The sequence below is a fragment of the Acomys minous genome (assembly GCF_964271855.1).
Source record: "Acomys minous genome assembly, chromosome: 10".
NCBI classification, from domain to species: domain Eukaryota; kingdom Metazoa; phylum Chordata; class Mammalia; order Rodentia; family Muridae; genus Acomys; species Acomys minous.
In genome coordinates this window covers 7,680,811-7,690,182 of record NC_140491.1, presented here as the reverse complement: position 1 = coordinate 7,690,182, position 9,372 = coordinate 7,680,811, and the positions used below count along the sequence as shown (strand labels likewise).

The 9,372-nt window shown below is 44.0% G+C and overlaps 1 pseudogene across 1 annotated transcript; it reads left to right on the top strand.

The window, feature by feature from the left end:
• Positions 1–4,109: 4,109 nt before the first annotated feature.
• LOC311606895 (mitochondrial carrier homolog 2-like) lies at positions 4,110–5,080 on the top strand (annotated as a pseudogene). Its single transcript has one exon. The product of its transcript is annotated as a mitochondrial carrier homolog 2-like (transcript).
• The last annotated feature ends 4,292 nt before the right edge of the window (positions 5,081–9,372 follow it).

Here is a 9,372-nt window from a genome sequence, read left to right as displayed (position 1 = left end):
GCCCAGCGATGGCCCCACCCACAATGGGCTGGGCCTTCCCCCATCAACAGCTAATTAAGAAAGTGCCCTACAGCTGACTCTTATGGAGGCTCGTTCTCAACTGAGGTTCCCTCCTTGCTGATAAATCTAGTTTGTGGGTCCAGTTGCCATAAGACCAGCCAGCATATTATTGTTTAGTTTTCCTACAATACTAGGCAGTCTTTGGGCCTCTTCTATATGTGTTTCCCAAGAACATCATGTTACGTGCAAATGCCTTGGACATTAGTAACTTTTCTATTATGATACAACACCATGACCAAGGCAATGTATAAAAGGAATGTTTTATTTGGGCTCATGGCTCCAGAAGGTTAGAGTCCATGAGCCTCATGGTGGGAAGGGAACTTGGTGGTGGGCAGGGAGGCACGGTCCTGGTGCAGTACCAGCTGTGGGACTCCCAAAGTGGCCTTGGTTTCATGTGTGTAGTCCAGCTTTCTGCAATGGGAAAAGCTGTCTTTCTACTGCGTAGAAGATTTATCTGAGGCTGAGATAATATATTTACTTTGTTAGATGATTTTAAATGATGAGTTTAGTTTTTAGAATCTCATACAAAATTGCAAATTTTCTCCTTTTCTTCTGGCTAACATTTTAGTATTTTAGGCCTCCTATGAAGCTTTCTTTCTGCTTTCAACTTGGTAGACATAAATCTATTTATATCAACCTATATTTTCTGTTTTGCTTTGTTGTTTTGCCAGCGAAGAAAGGCTTTTTTTAGGGTGAGGAAACACACATGCAGAGAGCACTGAGGGGAAGATCATGTACAAAGGAAAGGTGGGGAGTCGGGAGCCTAAAACCCCACACTCCATCTTTCTAATAGTCACCTAACTGTAGCTCTAGTTACTCCATTTACACACAACGCAGTTCTGAAAACACTATTGCTCTTTTTCTCTTTTGATCGGGATTGCCAGAGGTTTGTCTGCTCTACATGACTTCAAAGAGTAACTTGAAATTTATGCATCCTGTCAATTGTATGTGTGTATTTACATTTATTAATTTTTTCCCTGATATTATTTCCTCTTCATTGGTGTTAGTTTATTTATAGTTTCCCCAAATGCTGACAGTGCTGGTCACTGAGGTCTCAGATCTGGGCAGGGCATTTTAAATTCTGTCTATGTTGGCCAAGACCTAGCTTTAAAGCTCTTGTCAAAACAGACGTTCAGTGACACCAAGGTATGTCAAGCTCCAAGAGCAAAGTGGCTTAGCTGGCTAAGCTCGCACTTTTCTTCTATGTTTAGCCTAAGGAGAGGCCTTCCTTTCTCTCTAGCTTGGTGTTTTACAGAGACAGTTTTTGAAAATTCTTATTGATGGTAGAAGAGGTTGCTCTGGTTACCTTGTTCTGCTGTGTTGCAAGAGACAGCAGTCACTCTGGCTTTTTCTCTCCCTGTTTTTCTTTCCATATCTCACCTACATTTTCCCTCCAGGAATTTGGGCTCATATCTGATGCCCAGTGTTGCCTTCTTCTTCTTCTTCTTCTTCTTCTTCTTCTTCTTCTTCTTCTTCTTCTTCTTCTTCTTCTTCTTCTTGCTTTTTTGAGACAGGCTTTCTCTGTGTAACAGCCCTGGCTGTCCTGTACTTATTTTGTAGACCAGGCTGGCTTTGAACTCACAGAGATTCACCTACCTCTGCCTCCCAAGTGCTGGGATTAAAGGTGTGCGCCACCACCGCCTGGTCTAGTGTCTTGTCTTCTTAAGTGGCTTTTCAGACTCCAGCAGGTGCCTCTAAACCTTAAGGACTCCTTGTTGTTAGTGTTGATAGTTCCTTAGTGACCTTCCAGGTTTACCTATCTGCTCTCTTTGAAGAGGGGATTTCATGGAGAGGAAAGAGGTAGAGGGAAAGGTGGGAATAAAAAAACTCACTACGTGTACCCTGAGGAGCAGAGATGCTCTGACGTCACCACACCACACACACACACACACACACACACACACACACACACACACACAGGTCATAGGTCACATCCTGCTCCAGCTTCATGGGTCTGATTTCTCCCTGACAATGAGACAGAATGTTCAATGCCCATCATTTCTGTTCTCTCCAGCTTAAAATGTAAATAGTGAAAATTAGTTACTTCACAGAGAAAATGTTCATGTATGATTTTTCATAGATATTAATATATCTATCCCATAGTCTTATCTTCCTTGTTGCTTGGTGCCTTCCTCTCGCCCTCTCTCCTTATTGTTTGTTATGGGCCCGTCAGGTTTATAATCTATATAATATATTTTGACAAAGTTTTCTCCATGACTGTGTACCTATACAAATGTATCATTATTAACCCACAAGAATAAGTTCATTTTTTATACAGTTGTGCATCTCATTCAACGGTGCTTCATGGAACTCTCTCAAAGCCAACTGATAAAGCTCTACTTCATTCCTATTTGTTTGTTTGTTTATTTATTTATTTTTATTTTTTGATACAGGGTTTCTTTATGTGTAAGAGCCCTGGCTGTCCCGGACTCACTTTGTAGGACAGGCTGGCCTCGAACTCACAGAGATCTGCCTGCCTCTGCCTGCCTGAATGCTGGGATTACAGCTGCGTGCCATCATGCCCTGCTACTTCATTCTTCCAATGGCAATTAAAAAAAATCTTTCTTTTGGTGGGGTACAGAGTGTGGTTAAACAGAATCTATTTAACCATCCCCCCACTGATGATCATTGTTTCACATTTTGTCTTTACAAATGAGGCTACTGTACATCTTTGTAAATGCTCCATTTCCAGCAGTTGATGTTAATGTTTATATAGGATGGTTCTCCAGAGTGGACTAGAAGGAAGAAGGGTAGATGACACTGACTGAGTTTTAATAGCATGGGCAGCCTATTCTTCACAAAGGCCATACTGAGTGTGTATGGAAGATCCCCTCTTTGGTGGCATCTCTGGTCACTTGATAGTTTCAGTTTTAATGTTTTTTGTTTGTTTGTTTGTTTGTTTTTGGCATGTAACAGGAGTCAGGTGATAATCTTGTGGTGGTACAAATTTATATTTCCTGGTCATCATTAAAATGTTGCTGTTTGGATGAACTCTCTGCTGAACTGTCTATTTCTTCTCTTTGTTGTATTTTCTAAGCCTTTCTTCTCATTCTCTCTCTCTCTCTCTCTCTCTCTCTCTCTCTCTCTCTCTCTCTGACAAGTTCAATGATTTTCTTTTTATATTATAAACACTAATATTTGGCTTATCATTTATGTTATAGCGTGGTGGCACACGCCTTTAATCCCAGCACTCGGGAGCCAGAGGCAGGCAGATCACTGTGAGTTGGAGGCCAGCCTGGTCTACAAATTGAGTCTACCAAGGCTACACAGAGAGACCCTACCTTGAAAAACTAAACACACACACACACACACACACACACACACACACACACAATCATATTCTCCCACTATTCTCTCTCTCTCTCTCTTTAAAAATGATTTATTTATTTATTTTATGACTGAGTGCTCTATCTGCATGTACACTTGTATTCCAGAAGAGGGCATCAGACCACATTGTAAATGGTTGTGAGCCACCATGTGGTTGTCAGGAATTGAACTCAGTACCTCTGGAAGAGTAGCCAGTGCTCTTAACCACTGAGCCATCTCTCCAGCCCCCACTATTGTCTCTTTAAGATTTATTTTTGCCAGGCATGGTGACACATGCCTTTAATCAGCACTTGCGAGGGAGAAGCAGGTTGATCTCTGTGAGTTCAAGGGTAGCCTGGTCTACAAACAGCCAGGGCTACACACACACACACACACACACACACACACACACACACACACAAAACCCCTGTGTTGAAAAAAAAAAACAAAAGACAAAACAACAAACCAACAAACAAAAACAAGCTGGACACAGTGGTACAAGCCTTTAATCCCAGCACTCAGGAGGTAGAGAGGCAGGCAGATCTCTATGAATTTGAGGCCAGCCTGGTCTACAAAGAGAGTTCCAGGACAGCCAGAGCCAGGGCTACACAGAGAAACCCATGTCTCAAAAAACCAAACCCCCCCAAACCAAAAACAAAACAAAACAAAACAAACAAACAAAAAAAAAAAGAAAGAAAGAAAGAAAGAAAAAGAAAAGAAAAAGAAAAACAAAGAAAAAGGCATCCATAGGTCCCATCATGGCAGACGTGGCCAGTCAGGCGCTCCTGGGCTCCAGTCTCACCGTCCTGTCCCAGACCTTCATGTACGAGAAAGCGCTCATCCAGGTGGGTATGAGCCTCTTCCTCCAGCAACAGGATGTAATATGTTTAGGCGACAAGTGTGTCAGCTTCCTGGCCTCTCTTGCTATGCTCAGCACATTGCGAGCCTCGATGGGGATCATGGCTTGTTCACAGTCTTAACTCCAAGACTGTGTCCAGGAACCTGTGGAACTGTGGTCCATGGTAAAGTTTTACAGTATGGCCAGGAGTGCAAGAAACCCGAGGAGTGAGGACCTGTAAATGTACAAAAGGAAGGCTCGCCCTCCTTCGACCGAGTTACCAAAGCGACAACCCGAGAGAAGATTGCCCCGTCTGCTGATACCCTCGTTACACACCCCTTCCACGTGACCACTCTGAGGTCTACAGTACAGTTTATTGGCAGAGACTCTAAGTACTGTTGACTGTGTGGCTCCATATTAACCATCTACCGGGAAGAAGGCATCGTAGGATTTTTTTTTTTTTTTTGCGGGTCTAATTCCTCGCCTCCTAGATGACATGATTTCTTTGTGGCTCTGTAATTCACTGGTTTATCTCATCAATCCCTATGCACTGGGCAATGGGGTCTCTACCGTGATTGAAATGAAAAGTTATTCCAAAGCTGTCACAGGATTCTTTGCCAGCATGTTGACACGTCCCTTTGTGCTTGTGTCTAATCTTCCGGCCGTCAACAACTGTGGGCTTGCTGGTGCGTCTCCTCCTTACTCTGCAATATATACTTCTTGGATAGATTGCTGGTCCATTCTACAAAAATCAGGAACTATGAGCCGAGGAAGCAGCTTGTTTTTCCAGAAGGTCCCCTTTGGGAAGACTTACTGTTGTGACCTGAGAATGTTAACTTGAAGATGTTGGGACAGTGACATTTCTATAGTCCCAATGCACAGAAGTATGGGAGAGGATGTTGATTTCTATAGTGTGGCATGCTTTTTAAATAATCATTTAATCTTGGGAAAAGGAAAAAAGAAAAAAGAAGCTGGGCGTGGTGGCACATGCCTGTAATCCCAGGCAGAGGCAACAGATTGCTGTGAGTTAGAGGCCACCTGGTCTACAAAGTGAGTCCCGGACAGCCAAGACTACACAAAGAAACCCTGTCTTGGAAAAAAGGAAAAAAGAGAAAGAAAAACAAAACAAAACAAAAAGGTGCTGGAGAGATGGCTCAGAGGTTGCGAGCACTGTCTGCTCTTCCAGAGGTCCTGAGTTCAATTCCCAGCAACCACATGGTGGCTCACAACCATCTATAATGTGATCTGATGCCCTCTTCTGTCATTCATGCAGGCAGATCACTGTATACATAATAAATAAATAAAACTTAAAAAAAAGAAAGAAAACCTTTTTAAACTTTTAATTGTGCTCGAGTGCAACTGTGTGTATGTGTGCACACACACATGCATGCAGGTACACATGAGTGCAGGTGCCCATGGAGGTTAGAAGAGGGCATCAGATTCCATGATGCTGGAGTCACAGGTGGTTGTGAGCCACCTGGAGTGGGTGCTGGCAATGGAACTCAGGTTCTGCATGATCAGAAGATGCTCTTAACTACTGGACCATTTCTCCAGCCCTGGCCCCACTCTCTTATATAGCTCCTCTCATTCACATCAAGCACTTCTTCTTCCAACCCCCTCCTACTTTCTTTCTTTTCAAGACAGGGTTTCTCTGTGTAGCCTTGGCTGTCCTGGACTTGCTTTGTAGACCAGGCTGGCCTCGAACTCACAGAGATCTGCCTGCCTCTGCCTCCCGAGTGCTGGAATTACAGGCATGCACCACTGTGGCCAGCTCCCCCTCCCCTTTCTTTCTTTCTTTCTTTCTTTCTTTCTTTCTTTCTTTCTTTCTTTCTTTCTTAGGTCAAGAAGCAGAGCAAGAAACCAGCTGGCAGGGATTAAAGAGTAGGAGGACTTTGAGCTGAGGGGTACTTAAGACAGCGTGTAGTAGAAATAGAAGGAGCTCATGGGCTTTTAGCTTTTAGCTATTTAGCTTTAAAGTTCTTTGGCTCCTGTGCTGTGGGTTTTTGGGCTTTGAGCTAGGAAGGCTTTGGCCTTAGGTTTTTTTGGCCTTTTCCTCCTGGCCTGTTAGCTGAGCTAGTGAGCCTTTCGGGCCTTTTCCATTGGGATGTGAGCTGAGTAGGAAGGTCAGCTGGATGCTTTCTCTGCCTCTCTGAGCTAGCAGGTTTTCACCCCAGCCTCTGTCTCCTGAGTCTTTATTGGTAAAAAAGAATGTTTGGGATTTTCATTTAAAACAACAAAAGTCCAAACTCTTCCACATTAAGAACAAACAAACAAAAAACAACAGACACCCATACAAACCCATATGGTCATGTTCTTCATGTCAATAATCCACTTTCTAGTACTAAACCAATGTCTGTATTTCTTATTTTTCTATTGCCATGATAAAACAGCATGACCAAAACAATCCATAAAAGAAAAGGTTTAATTTGGCTTATAGATTCAGAGGTTATTGTCCGTCATGGCAGCGTGGCACAACAGCAAGCGGCAGGCATGTTGGCTGGAGCAGCACCTGAGAGCTCACATATCAATTGCGAGCAGAGCTTAATGGGCCATTTCTTGTGAGAGCTTGGAAGCTAGTAATGCCAAGAGGCTTGTGAGGCTTCAGAGAGGAGCAAGGAGTTAATTAAGAACTGGCCGCTTGTGTGACACTGTTTTAAAGTGTTTGTGGTTGCTGGTCAGCTGTGCACAACAGGAGATCTGGAAAGTGTCTCTTCAAGGCCACACAAGCTGCTTCTCAGACTGGCAGCAAACTTGGGCAACATGTGCGTCGTCTATATGGTACTTATTTTAAAGGCATGAAAGACGTAAGGCTGATGGGGTCATAGAGAGGGGCTGCGGCTTGGTACCATGTCACCGGGTCAGAGTCCCTGAAGAGAGCTAGGAGAAGCCATTGGTGAATGTTCAGCCTGCAGTGGAGACTTTAGACTTGCAGATGCCTGGTCCCTGGGCGATTTCCCATCAGGGACAGTGGGGGGATGTGGAGCGTAGCAAACCTGAGCATATAAGACAAGCTGGGTGCTCTGTGGAGAGCAGAGTTGGGGAACCGGGGCTGCCAAAGCCCTTTGGAGTCCAGAGGATCATGAGTGAGTCCAAAATCATGGCCATTGAGCTGTAATACAGGGTTTGGATTTATAGTGGTGGATTTTGGTTTTGCTTTGATATGATTATTCATATGCTCTGGTTCTTACCTTTTGGAATGAAAAAGTACACAATTTATTTTTGATTTTACAAGAACTCACAATTAAGAAATTTTGAGTTTTTAGTTATATCTTGTACTTTTAACATATTGAAGCTTGTAAATGTTTGGAACTTTTAAAAGTTGGACTTTGGCTGGGCGGTGGTGGCGCACGCCTTTAATCCCAGCACTCGGGAGGCAGAGGCAGGAGGATCTCTGTGAGTTCGAGGCCAGCTTGGTCTACAAAGTGAGTCCAGGACAGCCAAGGCTACACAGAGAAACCCTGTCTCAAAAAAAAAAGTTGGGCTGTGTTTTATGCTTTAATATTAATGAGATCATGGTGACAAAAAATGAAAGGTTATGGCTTAAAATGATGAGCTTGTGTGTCAGTTGACAAGGAGTAGAAGGTCCTATTAACATTAACTCAATTTGACTTAGCCTAGAACCACCTGGGGAAGAGTCTCAATTGAGAGTATTTATCAGCCTGGTCTATGGGTGAGCTTGTCTGTGAGGGATTTTCTTGATTGTCTTAGTTGGTATAGGAGGCCCCATGGTAATGTGAGCATTGCCATCTCCTGGGTATGTGTTCCTGGGCTATATAGTAGAGCTAGCTAAGAATGAACCAATGAGGCTGGATGGTGGTGGCGCAGGCCTTTAATCCCAGCACTTGGGAGGTAGAGGCAGGTGGATCTCTGTGAGTTCATGGCCAGCCTGGCCTACAGGGCAAGTTCCAGGACAGCCAGAGCTGTTACACAGAGAAACCCTGTCTCAAAAAACCAAAAAAAAGAAAAAAAAAAAAAAGAAAGAAAGAAAGAAAAAGAAAAAAGAATAAGCCAATGAGTGGGCCAGGAAGAGACCCAGCAAACAGTGCTTCTCCATGGCTCTTGCCTCAAGCTCCTTCCCTGAGTTTCCCACAATAGTGGATTGTGACCTGTACACAAGGGAAACAAACCCTTTCTTCCCCAAGTTGCTTCTGATGGGTGTTTAATCATAGCAACAAAATGAAAATAGAACACACAGGTTCCTGGAACCTGAACTCATGTCGCCACTCTTGCACAGCAAACACTTCAGCCACCAGGCCATCTCTCTGACCCTGTGGGTTCTCGATGGCAGAAGCCAACAACACTTAAAGGAAGAGTTGGAAAGGACAGCCAGACAAGAAACTGAGACCTCTGGAGATGGGCCACTGTCTCGCAGGGCTGTGTGCTCCTGGCATCTCCCAGGAGGCTCTTTTAGCTTGCCCCGGATTAAGGAGAGCTGTTTGTGGTGCCCATGATCTATGGTGCCAACTCTCAGATATGCGACAGTGCATATTTGTCCACACCCACAACTGAACATCACCAAAGCGTGTTGCCGAACGTGAACTCTGGACTTTGGAGGGTAGGCAAGCGTCACTCTAGGCTTATTACTTGTGATAACAGGCCCCACTCTCACAGAAGATGTTGCTATTGGGGAGACAAAGGGAAGACAGGGGAATATGGTAGATGACTCACTATTGCTATGGCTGAAGATCGTTCTTCAAAAAACCCACTGCCTCTCAAACCCAGCAGCACCTGATATTTCTCCCATCTCTTGGGATGCTCAGTTACTAAAGAGATTTAGGAAGCTTTATCGCTTTTTTTTTTCCCTTAGTGGAGTCAAGAAATATTTCAAGAGGAAAAGTGAATTCAAACGGACATGTCTGAAAAGCCATCTCAGCTTATAAACTGAAAAGATACTATATGTGGACAGACAGACTCTAGAAGTCTGGGAGAGGTGCAGGAGTGAATGCTCCCACCTTCTACCTGAAGCAGAGTCTGTGTGTGCACCTGTAAGCAATGCTTGTGTTGGAATGTTTACTTGTGGGCAGGAAGATTTTACTCTGTTGGAAATGGACAGCCAAAATGCTTTAGATCTGAAGAAAGGGCCAGGCTTTGCGTGCTTGGTTCCTCAACTAGTCACTCAACCCCTACTCAGTGCTTGGGACTATGCTACACCTTGGGGTGTAGCCCAA